Raw genomic sequence first — 13,607 nt, 5'->3', positions numbered from 1 at the left:
TACAAAGTTACAGTAACCAAAACAGCATGAGACTGACACAAAAACGGACATAGGCCAATGGAATAGAATAGAGAGCCCAGAAATAAACCAACACACTTATGGCCAATTAATCTATGACAAAGGAGGCAAAAATTTACAATGGAGGAAAGACAGTCTCTTCTTCAATAAGTGGTGCTGGGAAAACTGGACAGTCTCATGTAAATCAATGAAATTACAACATTTTTTCACACCATATACAAAAATAAACTCAAAATAGATTAAAGAACTAAATGTAAGACCAGAAACCATGTAACTCTTGAAAAGAACACAGGCAGAATACTCTTTGACATAAATCGTAGCAATATTTTTTTTGGATCTGTTTCAAGGCAAATGAAGCAAAAGCAAAAACAAACAAAAGGGACTACATCCAACTTAAGCTATTGCACATCAAAGGAAACCATCCACAAAACAAAAACACAACCTACTGAATGGGAGAAAATATTTGCAAATGATATGACCAATAAGGTCACAGCTCACATATTCAGTATCAAACTTAATATTAAAAAAACAAACAACTCAGTTAAAAAGTGGCAAGAAGACCTGAATAGACATTTTACCAAAGAAGACATGCAGATGGCCAACAGGAACATGAAAAGATGCTCAACATTGCTAATCATCAGAGAAATGAAAATCAAAACCGCAATGAGCTATCACTTCACACCTATCAGAATGACTATCATCAAAAAGAACCCAAATAATAAATGTTGGTGAGGATGTGGAGAAAAGGGAACTCTCATACACTTTTGGTGGGAATGTAAATTGGTGCAGTCACTGTGGAAAATAGAATGGAGGTTTCTCAAAAAACTAAAACTAGAACTAGCATATGATCCAGCAATTCCACTCCTGGGTATATATCAGAAAAAAACTAAAACACTAATTTGAAAAGATACATGCACCCCAATGTTCACAGCAGCATTATTTATAATAGCCAAGATAAGGAAGCAACCTAAGTGTCCATCAACAGATGATGAACAAAGAAGATGTGATACGTATACACACAGAATACAATGGAATGTTGTTTGACCATAAAAAAGAATGAAATTCTGTTATTTGCCACAATGTGGATGGACCTAGAGATATTATGCTTAGTGAAATAAGACAGGGAAAGACAAATACTCTATGTTATCACTTACATTTGGAATCTAAAAAATGAATGTAACAAAACGGAAACAGATTCACAGATATAGAGAACAAACTAGAGGTGAGGAGAGAGAAGTGAGGAGGGGCAAGACAGGGGTTAGAGATTAAGAAATACAAACAAATATATATGTATAAAATAAGCAACAAGGATATATTGAACAGCATAGCCAGTAGATTGCAATAACTTTAAATGGAGTATAAGCTATAAAATATTGAATCACTATATTGTACAACTGAAACTAATATTGTAAATCCATTATACTTCAATAAAAAAAAAATGTATGGGTTGGGATAGCCCTCCCCCTCCAAATGCCTCAAGTATGAAAAACCGCCACAGTAAACCACTCCCCACCACCCATCCCCCCACCCATTACCAGTATAACTTTGTCATACTCCCTAGTTGAACTAGGAAAGAAAATAACTGAAAACCCTGGGTCACTCCAGTAAACCATAAAGTCATTAAGTATTCAGTACTGACAACTTTTGGAATCACCTTTGCCTGATTTTAATATCTTATGGGAGGTAAAAAGTAGCATAGTACAACTGAATTCACTCATAAGTTTAATCCATTTTTTTTAAATGGCACACCATTTTAAAATCATAAACATAACCTTACAGTATTTAGAAGCCTGCAAATATGTCAAAATAATGGCTTAACAATCATAGAATCCCAGGACTGAAAGGAACCTTAGAAGATGTGTACCAAATAAAAGAAATTAGGCTGCCACATGAGTAGCAAAACTTTTCAGTGTCATCAATACAAGTCTTACACATTCTAAAAACAAGGGAAGTTTATTGTATTCCAGAACGGTGGTCCCCAATTGAGTGGAACTATCTCCTAGGGAGAAATCAAGAAATGTGTAAGAAATTTCTTTTGCTGGTCATAAGGACTGAGTGGCACCAGTAGATAAGAAAGATGACTTAGGACATCCTACAACGATACCCAAGGTAGAAACCTCAGGTACAATTTTTACTTGTCCAAATCTTTACAGCTAATCAGCTATCCCTAAAGGATACCTAACACTATAGATGATTAAAAGAAGTGTCCCTGACTTCATGTTACTAACGTGGAGAAATAGCTAATCTCTTAAAAACTTAGGGCGCTGCATATAAATAATACACTGAAGTAGTTAGTTCTGGCTACAGGTCTTACAGAATTCCACCTTTGTTTCTGTACAGAATATAGTCACGAGAAATAGGGATCGCTGTATTTGCATATCAAGCAAACTCACTGTTTAACACCAAGATGTTAACTCCACATATGCATAAAGACAAATCGTTCCACCTTGTTGCCTACAACCATGCAGAAGAGGAAGTGGTTTTGAGAAAGCACACTTGTTGTATTACTCCATCCTACAGTACGGAGCAGATTACAAAAGGTCAGAGGTCAAGAATCCTATTGTTCTAGTCTGAGTACTTTCACCTCAGAAGCTGTAAACTTGGTCATTTAGTATGCCTCTCCCCTACCATCAGTCACCTACCTTAGCCTGTGGCAACACTACCCCCATTTAACCCCTTACAGGAAACCCAGTTCCCTCAACCTGGCCTTCTCTCTGAACTGTGGTCACCCACAGGCTCTGACCTTCACTGCCCCATGTTCTCTACCTTACGCATTCTCTTTCCCATTCATCGAAACACATCCATCGCTTTCATTCTCCCTCAGACTTACATTGTTAATAGTAATAGTCAATATTTGTGGAGTGTTTACAAACCATCTGTATAGGATCTCATTCAATCCTCACAGCTGCCTTGAAAGACCCATGCCCAAAGCCACACAGAAGATAAACAGCAGATAGATTCCAGAATTCTAAGAGTCGGACTCCACAATCTGTGCTGTTAACGGTGATGCCTCCTAAAAGCTATGCAATTGATTTAACAGTAGAGGAGTATCAAGGAGGTCATATTTTCCCTCTCATTGGACTGTCTAGTTATGCATAAGGACTTAGAGTCACTAGGGAAATGCTGCTGAAAGATACCATGCCTTGCAAACTCAAGTTGTATATACCTTTGCAGCTGTGAGTATATGTGTCCATGTAAGTGGGTAAATATGGAAGCCTACAAGTCACTTACAGTTAATTCTTTGCAATATTCAGGCCATAGTACACAAAGCACAAAGAGTGAGAGTCAGGCTGCCTGCAATTCCAACCCTGTCTTTCCCAGTTGTTTACTGTGTCCCTGGAGTTATTTAACTTCCCTGAAGCTCAGTTTCCTTGTCTATAAAATGAAGACGACATGTCTGATAGGATTTCTGTTAGAATTAAAGCAAAATATATAACGTATATAGAACAGTACCTGACATGAATTGTAAGTGTGCAAAAAATGTTGGCTGATCATTAATTCATCCACTGTATACAATATTGCACTTGGTCATACATGGTGTGACTGGCATTCTTCTGCCGGCCTAATAAAACTGCATTCCTTTCAATTAGCACTGTAAATTATTCTCCTAATAAACCTACAAAGCACTTCACACAGCAGTAAACATAGTTTTATTAATTTAGTAAAATATAGATGTGGTTATAGTAGCGAGAATGATGATTTTACCTGAAGACTTTTGACTTGGGACAAGCACAGTGATGACCAGTGATCCCAGCTCTGCCATGTGACGCCTGCATAAACTTTGGAGAGTTCCTTTATTTTTCTGAGTCGCACTGTTGTCACTGTTGTCATCTGGAAGCAGTGATCTGTAAGCAATAATGCCTACCCCACAGGACTGTTTTGAGGATGAAATGAGTAAATATGCATAAAAGTCTTAGTGCCTGGCAAGCAATAAGCATGTAATTATTGGCTGCTAGATGAAGAATAACTGAGGTTTGAGCTGAAAATAGCTAGGCTCCAGGCAGAATCATTCTGCACTTTGGATCAGGGAGAAAAGACTAAGTCACTTTCGGATTACTTTTTTCTGGGCAATCTGAAAGACAACTCTTTCAAAATCTAGAACTTAATATCCATTTCCACATCCGGTGAAGGCCAGTAGTGATCATTCCTTTCCTTATTCTGAGAAGTTATTACTAGCATAAGTAGTACCTGGGTTTAGGTGTTTTCAGTAACATCCTACTAGTTACGTGGCTTGAAAATCTTCTCAGCTTCAGTAAGTCTTTTCTCTTTCAAACTGTCCTTCCAGATTTTAATAGCCTAATGCTTGAGACTTACTTTCAATTCTAATTCAGAGACCTTTAATGTGGGCCCATTAATTCTTGGTCAAGAATCTTCCTGAGTTCCTACAAGAGCAGGAGTGGGGATAATGAAAAGTCATAATAAGCCAAAACCGGCACCACTGTAGAGGACTCCTACCTGAGTGACCCTAAAACCTGGGCAGCTGCCTCTGCCTGGTGCCAGCCCCCTCCTACCCCCTCTACAGTTTAGCCACATCTGTTTCCTGACAGCTGAAAGGAAAATCGGACCCTTTAGAATTCTTGATATGAGCATGGTACATACATATTCTTCAGGATTCTGTTCTATTTCATGCTACACTGAGCACAGCTTTAACATTTAATTGGCTGAGATAAAAACTAGCATGATATTATACTTCAATAAAAAGATTATAAAATGTATACTTATGATATATGCACTTTTATATATATCAATTTTATAATTTTAGTACAAATGTACACTCCACTATTTCTCTGAATTTGAGTCACATTTTTTTGACTAACAACCAGATGTTTCAAAATAGCCTACTGTGCATGGTTTCCTCTCTTAGCATTTATAAATAGTACCCTGACCTCTTTTCCAACTAAATTTGAGGGCTTATTCCTATTGGTTCTGTAATTATCAAAGTCTCTTTTTCTTAGGTAGAGGGTATCTCAGCAAATGTCTCTCACCTTATTGACTCATTTATTTACATTTATTCATTCAATAAATATTTAAGGAACACTAACTACTCTCTCAAAGATAACAGGGGGAAATATTTGCAGTTCAAGATAATACCTATTATCTCATTTGAGAACAGTGCTAAGTCCTATAAAGAAAGTGAAAATGCAATGTATTCTCTCCAAGAGTTTAAAATCTAAAGGGATAGATTAGACATGGCTGTAAGCAAGGGAAAATGGCATGCATATGATCAGTTCTTTACTAGTCAGTAAGTGCCAGTAAAGGAGGAACACCAAAATTGAAAGACTCGAATGTACTGAATAAAAGCACTTAAAGAATAATGATGAGCAAACTCAAGTTTTGTGACCTTGACTTACACATGGTTTATATTTTAAGTATTGTTTTATGTTTAATTACATACAGAAGTAGCACCACCATCTTTCAAGAATGCCAAGGAACTCCAAAAATCTCAAATCAACTCCATGAATATAAGTGAAATATGCAGCAATTCAGAACTCTGAGGATGGAGTGATCAGTGAAGGAGCTATGGAGGGGAATTTCACGATGTATGGGAAGAAACGTAGCAGGTGAAGACAGCAGTATCTCAAGTAGAAGGAATGACACAAAGGGGGCTGTGAGGGAGCTGTCTTCAGGCAATCAAGGAGATGAGAATAGCTGGGAAGGACCTAGGGTTCAACAGGTAATGAAAGGTGATGGCAGAAAAGGAAGCTGGAAGTGGCCATGGATGGGCTTAAATATTGTGAACTTCATCAAGATACTGTGCAAGTGTCTTGGCAACTACTTTCACCACAACCACCCCCAGGAGCCCATCACCTGATAATCAGCATGGAGACCACACTTCTCTTCTACCTTTCCCTGATCATCTTTCCAACTCCAAACTGATTAAACCATTCTCTCCTCTACCTAAAGCTATGTAATGTAACCAAAAGTCCTTTTTTTTGCATCCTACTTTTTTTGCATCCTACTTTTATCTTCTTTGTTCCTTCCTGAGTATTCCCTCACCTACTCATCCACCAGGTACAGAAGTAGTATAACACAGAAAAATAATTCTCCCCACCTCTTCACTAGTAGTTTTTACCCCTGAAGCTGCTCAAAATGATTACTCCAATCCATGTCCGAGCTCCTTTGTTCCCTCTATAACATGGGTAAGGAGGTAAGTTTGTTCTGAGTCAAAACTGTAAAAATTTCACAGGTCAAATTTCTAATTAGAAAGGATCATGCAAAGAGAATACCATTGACCACTATTTCAATTAAGGAAATAGTGAGCAAAAGGTTTAGCTATAATACACCATACACCATACACCATGATCAAGTGGGGTTTATTCCAGGAATGCAAGGATTCTTCAATATACGCAAATCTATCAATGTGATAAACCATATTAACAAACTGAAGGAGAAAAACCATATGATCATCTCAATAGATGCAGAGAAAGCTTTTGACAAAATTCAACACCCATTTATGATAAAAACCCTGCAGAAAGTAGGCATAAAGGGAACTTTCCTCAACATAATAAAGGCCATATATGACAAGCCCACAGCAAACATCATCCTCAATGGTGAAAAACTGAAAGCATTTCCACTAAGATCAAGAACAAGACAAGGATGTCCACTCTCACCACTCTTATTCAACATAGTTTTGGAAGTTTTAGCCACAGCAATCAGAGAAGAAAAGGAAATAAAAGAAATCCAAATCGGAAAAGAAGAAGTAAAGCTGTCACTGTTTGCAGATGACATGATCCTATACATAGAGAACCCTAAAGATGCTACCAGAAAACTACTAGAGCTAATCAATGAATTTGGTAAAGTGGCAGGATACAAAATTAATGCACAGAAATCTCTGGCATTCCTATATACTAATGATGAAAAATCTGAAAGTGAAATCAAGAAAACACTCCCATTTACCATTGCAACAAAAAGAATAAAATATCTAGGAATAAACCTACCTAAGGAGACAAAAGATCTGTATGCAGAAAATTATAAGACACTGATGAAAGAAATTAAAGATGATACAAATAGATGGAGAGATATACCATGTTCTTGGATTGGAAGAATCAACATTTTGAAAATGACTCTACTACCCAAAGCAATCTATAGATTCAATGCAATCCCTATCAAACTACCACTGGCATTTTTCACAGAACTAGAACAAAAAATTTTGCAATTTGTATGGAAACACAAAAGACCCAGAATAGCCAAAGCAATCTTGAGAACGAAAGAAGGAACTGGAGGAATCAGGCTCCCAGACTTCAGACTATACTACAAAGCTACAGTTATCAAGACGGTATAGTACTGGCACAAAAACAGAAAGATAGATCAATGGAACAGGATAGAAATCCCAGAGATAAACCCACGCACATATGGTCACCTTATCTTTGACAAAGGAGGCAGAAATGTACAGTGGAGAAAGGACAGCCTATTCAATAAGTGGTGCTGGGAAAACTGGACAGCTACATGTAAAAGTATGAGATTAGATCACTCCCTAACACCATACACAAAAATAAGCTCAAAATGGATTAAAGACCTAAATGTAAGGCCAGAAACTATCAAACTCTTAGAGGAAAACATAGGCAGAACACTCTATGACATAAATCACAGCAAGGTCCTTTTTGACCCACCTCCTACAGAAATGGAAATAAAAACAAAAGTAAACAAATGGGACCTAATGAAACTTAAAAGCTTTTGCGCAGCAAAGGAAACCATAAAGAAGACCAAAAGACAACCCTCAGAATGGGAGAAAATATTTGCAAATGAAGCAACTGACAAAGGATTAATCTCCAAAATTTATAAGCAGCTCATGCAGCTTAATAACAAAAAAACAAACAACCCAATCCAAAAATGGGCAGAAGACCTAAATAGACATTTCTCCAAAGAAGATATACAGAGTGCCAACAAACACATGAAAGAATGCTCAACATCACTAATCATTAGAGAAATGCAAATCAAAACTACAATGAGATATCATCTCACACCAGTCAGAATGGCCATCATCAAAAAATCTAGAAACAATAAATGCTGGAGAGGGTGTGGAGAAAAGGGAACCCTCTTACACTGTTGGTGGGAATGTAAATTGATACAGCCACTGTGGAGAACAGTATGGAGGTTCCTTAAAAAGCTACAAATAGAACTACCATATGACCCAGCAATCCCACTACTGAGCATATACCCTGAGAAAACCATAATTCAAAAAGAGTCATGTACCAAAATGTTCATTGCAGCTCTATTTACAATAGCCCAGAGCTGGAAACAACCTAAATGTCCATCATCGGATGAATGGATAAAGAAGATGTGGCACATATATACAATGGAATATTACTCAGCCATAAAAAGAGACGAAATTGAGCTATTTGTAATGAGGTGGATAGACCTAGAGTCTGTCATACAGAGCGAAGTAAGTCAGAAAGAGAGAGACAAATACCGTATGCTAACACATATATATGGAATTTAAAAAAAAAAATGTCATGAAAAACCTAGGGGTGAAACAGGAATAAAGACACAGACTTACTAGAGAATGGACTTGAGGCTATGGGGAGGGGGAAGGGTAAACGGTGACAAAGCGATAAAGAGGCATGGACATATATACACTACCAAAAGTAAGGTAGTTAGCTAGTGGGAAGCAGCCGCATAGCACAGGGAGATCAGCTCAGTGCTTTGTGACCGCCTGGAGGGTGGGATAGGGTGGGAGGGAGGGAGACGCAGGCGGGAAGAGATATGGGAATATATGTATGTGTATAACTGATTCATTTTGTTGTGAAGCTGAAACTAACATACCATTGTAAAGCAATTATACTCCAATAAAGATGTTAAAAAAAAATATGTATTTAATCTGGCCAATACTTTAAAAAACCTAAAATGATAAACTACAGTGGGCCAGGACTTCACAGAAAAGATTGAGAAGACATCTCATAGCCTCTAGTCTCTCATCAATCACCTTTGGTCAAAGATAAGAACTATTCCCAACATTAATAAGATGTTCTTTACCTAACTAATATTTTACAGAAAATTCCCCAAATCCCTCAGTTTAGAAAGTCCAAAAACTGGATTCAATGAATGAGCCAACAAACAAGGGGGAAAAAAACCAAAACACTTGTTAAAAGAAAACATTAAAATAACCACTTGTTAAAAGCAATGGTTGTCATTTATAAGTAGCATTTTTATAGCATCTTGCACCAAACTTTCTCAAAGTTGCAAGGAGGTGGGATAGAAAGAAACAAAGCAAAAAGAAATAACTTCTCAAATATCATGAAGTTTACAACCCAGAGTCCTAAGCGAGTTTTTAAAACTTCATAGTCTTATGGTGCTAATGTAAGAGTTTCCAAGAAAACTGCAATTCATTATAATCTTACTCCTATACTTGATCACAGTAAGTAGTTGAATTGAAAAGTACTCACTGAATATCTATGAGCCAAACACTGCTAGAAAGTTGTAGTGATGCTAGATGATTAAGAATTTGTTTTTAGAAGCAGATTCACAGATAATATAGAGAACAAACTAGTGGTTACCAGTGGGGAGAGGAACAGGGGAAGGGGTAATACAGGAGTAGGTGGGGGAAAAAAAGGGCTGTTATGGGATTATATGAAATCATGTGTGCGAATCTTCTGAAAACTGTGAAGCACTATAGAATTCAAAGAATCTTTCATTCAAAAAAAATTTAATACACAAGAGACATAGGAAAAATTCATATATGTATATATATATGTGTGTGTGTGTGTGTGTGTGTGTGTGTGTGTTTAAATGTACCATCCGTTTCTCCTTTCAGGGGCAATCCATATAAAATCTGACAGGCTTACAGAGGAAGGAAAAAATACAAACACACACATGACCAGATAAATAAGTTTTAACAAGTCATTTGACTTCCCCTCTAGGTACATTTTAATTTAAATAAATCTTTTAGTACTGACAAATCAAGTCTATGTAAAACACTCTTGGTGTTAAGGCCCACCTTAAGTGCGTATGTGTTAAATATCTGTTTGAAAAGGAACCAGGGAGATATTTCCACTTTAGCCTCTAGCCTAGTTCCATGACCCATTTTACTTTTTTCTTTCTTTTTTAAACATAGTTGAACAGTGGAATGTCATTAGGATTTTCCCCTCAATATTTCTCTTGTATGGGCATAAAAGTCACAACTAAGAGTTCAAAAATATTTTTCTTTTTTTTCCCCCCTTAAAAAAGTTAGCTTCCTTTTTAAAACAGCCATAACTTCATCTTCCAATTATTTATGGGCAATGTTCCATAAACTCGTCTGGGTGTAGAGTGCTTAAGTGCGGGGGGAAATCAATACTGAGCTTATAAGTACGATATTGTTATTGGTAATCACAGTGACATCCGATTAAATGTACTTTTAAAAATAGCTTACTTTTCAGTACGCTTCTTTTTTTTTTAACCAAAAGGGTATATTCCACTGAGCAGCCTACTTCAAGGACAAGCTTGCAAAAAAAAAAAAAAAAAAAAGTTGCTGTCACCATACAAACCTGCGACAGCCTAAAATGTCACTATTCCACACAAACTAGCTTCTAACTTGCCTGTAATTATCAAAGATTATAGTTCACAATATAATTTCACAAAGCCTTCCCCCAAATCAAAATTGCTCCAGATCGCCGCAAGGAGGTGAAGGAAACGTTTAAGAAAACAAGCGAGGATGAATTTACTTTACTTAATGAGATAGGCAACCATTCTCCCAGGAGACTCTGTCTCCAAAAGTAAACGAGATCAATCTGGTAAACTCACTGTCGACAGCTCTCGAGTATAAGGTTGGGTTCAGGCAAGTGGAGGACAAATTATTGTAATTAAAGTTAATTAACAGGCCTGCCGTCTCAAAATGTAGAACAAGCAGGGTGCGGGGGAGCACGGAGATCCGAGCAAACTCATTATCTCTACCGAGAAAATAACCTGGTACCTGAAACTCAAGAAAGGGCAGCTCCTTTTCGAGGAAGGGGTCTAGTTGTCTAACCGGATTGTCACCCTCCCGAGTCAACTCCCATTAGTAAGCGGAGTTTTTGTGTCACTTACCCACTTCTGGTTTCCTTTTAGACGCCCACATGCGGGAGCGAAATCCAAGGGGCAGAAACCGGAGCCGAACACTTGGCGCTCTGGAAATTTACCCGGAAAGGTGCCGGAAAGCCCCGGCTCAGCCCGAGACGGTCCTCCCGCGCCGCTCGCGGCCCCGCCGACCAGCTCACTGCGGCCCTCGGGACTCGCCCTGGGCGCGGGCAGCGGACCTGGGAGGCGCGACGAAGCGCCGGCGTCTCTCCCGGCCGGTTCGATAGGTCCTCACCCGTCTGCCCCAGGCGTGGGGCCTCCTCCTTCCCTGTCCCCGCCAGCTGCCCGCACGGCGTCTGCTTCCAGGAGGCGGCCGCGCGGGCGGCGCTGTCACTCCGGCCGGCACGCCGCGACCGCCGCACCTGGAGGCGGGGAGCGCGGACCTGCGCGCAGCTCCGGAAGCGCCGCGCCCGCCGCCCGCGCCCTGCCCAGGTGCTTCGGCGCCGCGCCTCGGCCGCTTCCTCCCGGCCAGCGGGGGCGGGGAGAGGCGCCTGGCGTGGGGGCAGCGGGGCTCAGCGATCCGGGCAGCCGAGCCGGCCTCCCGGGTTCCACAGCATAGTTGGGTGGCTGACTCAGTCCTCCGCGACTTGGCCGCGCCTGGCACCCTCGCCACCTGGCGCACCTCGGCCCCGAGGCTCCCGGCGGGGTTGGACAAGCTGCGAGGACGCGTCCCGAAGCCCAAAGCGGCGAGGTCATGACCCTCCTGGGACGGAGATGCCCGTGACCCTACCCTGGCTCCGGACAGCCGGCCAGTTGGTTGGTCGGTACGCACTGATGGGTGGGTTGTCAAGTGGGCGGAACCTCACCACCACAGGTTATTCGTATTACTCTACTAAGTACTTTCCAGGTTGCCTCAGCGTTTCCCAAATTTAAGACTCATCTAGGGCGCTAATTTTCCCAGGCTGCTTCTGCGTAAAGTTACATTCGATGGGCCCGGGAATCTATTTACCAAGGCCCGTGCTGATTAGGCTGAATGCATTATATCGGATCCTCCTTCACGTCTCTGTGAGGAGGGGATTAATATTCCCGTTTTCTAATTGAGGAGTCTGCGGGGCAGAACAACTTGCCCAAGCAGACACAGCTTTAAGCGGTGGAGGTGATTTTCCATTTAGATCTGAACTAACACAGCCTCCTCATTGATTTTTTAAATTCCCTTTTCTTGTCTCCACGCTCCCCCCCCCGCCCCCACCTCCGAGGGAAGGGATAACCCTGCCCTAGTCCTTCTGGCACCTGAGATTGTTAGATCCGGGAAAGACATTTCCCCTTGGACTTGGACCTTGACACTCTGCCCTTGGAAGTAAAAATAAGACAGCAAGAAAATACAGGAATCCAAAAAGAAAAACCCTTGTGCGCCCCAGAATACCTAAGTGTCCATAAAATCCACTTGTCTGCTGGTGAGTTCAAGGGCCAGCTCCTTATTTTTTAGTTAACATCTTTTTACAGGCTGTGCCTGAAACTGTCTCCCTTAAAAGATGAAATGTCCTTATCTTTCCCCTAGACCTGTTGATGGAAGTAAAGCAATTAGGGAAAGCTCTGAGCTTATTATGAAAATGAAATAACTGGTGAAGTCTGAAGTGTGGGAGGCTTCCCAGGAGCCCAGGCCCTAGGGAGGCCTCATCTTCACCAAAACACCTGCCCATCAAAAAGCACCCTCCTGCCCCTGGGGAGACTCTGAGACAGCTGTGGCAAGCATGCTCCAGAGACACCAAATCTCCAGTTTCTTTTAAACTACATACTTTATAGCAAGCCCTAGTTCCACCGGGAAAGTTTTCTTGACATTTTCCAAACCTTGAGAATTGTCTTTTTTTTTAAATTCCTGTAGAATTTTATTTTTGTGGCTCTTTCTTGACTTTATGTTAAGTCCATACTCGTTGTGGTTTTTTTTATTTTTTTCCTCTCCCTCAGAGTTCTTACATACTTGTCATTTATTTTTATCTTTGTAAGCCATCTTAAATCCTTTTCTGAACAAGGTGGGTTATAAATAAACGAAAATTCTTACATCAGTTATGGTATGTCTCAGAACGTCAAGCATCGTTACTTGAATACTGAGTCCTCAAGTTACTTCTCTTGGTAGATTTTATAAAATAACTGAGAATTTGTGCCTCTTTGCAGCAATATCTTAGTTCCTTGATTATTATTCTGTCATTTATTGTTTGAAAATTCTATTGAACATTTACTTTTTAATAGTTTGAAAATACAGTGGTTAGCAAATCCAATACGACCCCTAGATTTACAGTCTTCTCTGAAGGGAAATAAAGTTAAGCACTGTAAGGCACACCAATGATTTAATAATAGCTCTGGGAAGTGAAAGAAAAACAATGCTCCCTCATTGAAACTATACATTGGTTATAAGAAGTATGCTGATCTTAAGAACTTTAATATATGAAGGAAAATAAAAGACGTCTGAGGCACTAATCATACCAGGTTCTAGCCAAACACCTAAGATATATGTTGTATATGTTGTACAACAACTCCATGAGTTGGAATTCTTTTTCCAGTTTTATAAACATAGGCTTAATTGAGACTTAAAGAGATTAAGTAGTAAATAGTGGATAAAT

The 13,607-nt window shown here is 39.8% G+C and overlaps 1 protein-coding gene across 4 annotated transcripts in view; it reads right to left on the bottom strand.

Moving 5' to 3' along the window:
• Nucleotides 1–11,376, bottom strand: part of ARAP2 (ArfGAP with RhoGAP domain, ankyrin repeat and PH domain 2) — a 199,385-nt gene extending 188,009 nt beyond the window's left edge. For 2 of the 4 annotated variants that reach the window (XM_060148377.1, XM_060148379.1), the window contains exon 1: nt 3,724–3,863. The gene's annotated coding sequence lies outside the window, so the exon portion shown is untranslated. Of the gene's footprint in view, nt 1–3,723; nt 3,864–11,019 lie in introns of those variants that run through there. The other 2 variants (XM_060148378.1, XM_060148380.1) reach the window with 2 other exon arrangements.
• Between the last annotated feature and the right edge of the window lie 2,231 nt (nt 11,377–13,607).

The sequence above is a fragment of the Lagenorhynchus albirostris genome, chromosome 4 (genome assembly GCF_949774975.1).
Source record: "Lagenorhynchus albirostris chromosome 4, mLagAlb1.1, whole genome shotgun sequence".
In the NCBI taxonomy this organism is placed as follows: domain Eukaryota; kingdom Metazoa; phylum Chordata; class Mammalia; order Artiodactyla; family Delphinidae; genus Lagenorhynchus; species Lagenorhynchus albirostris.
The sequence above is the reverse complement of the archived record's forward strand: the minus strand, read 5'-3'. Positions and strand labels throughout refer to the sequence as shown.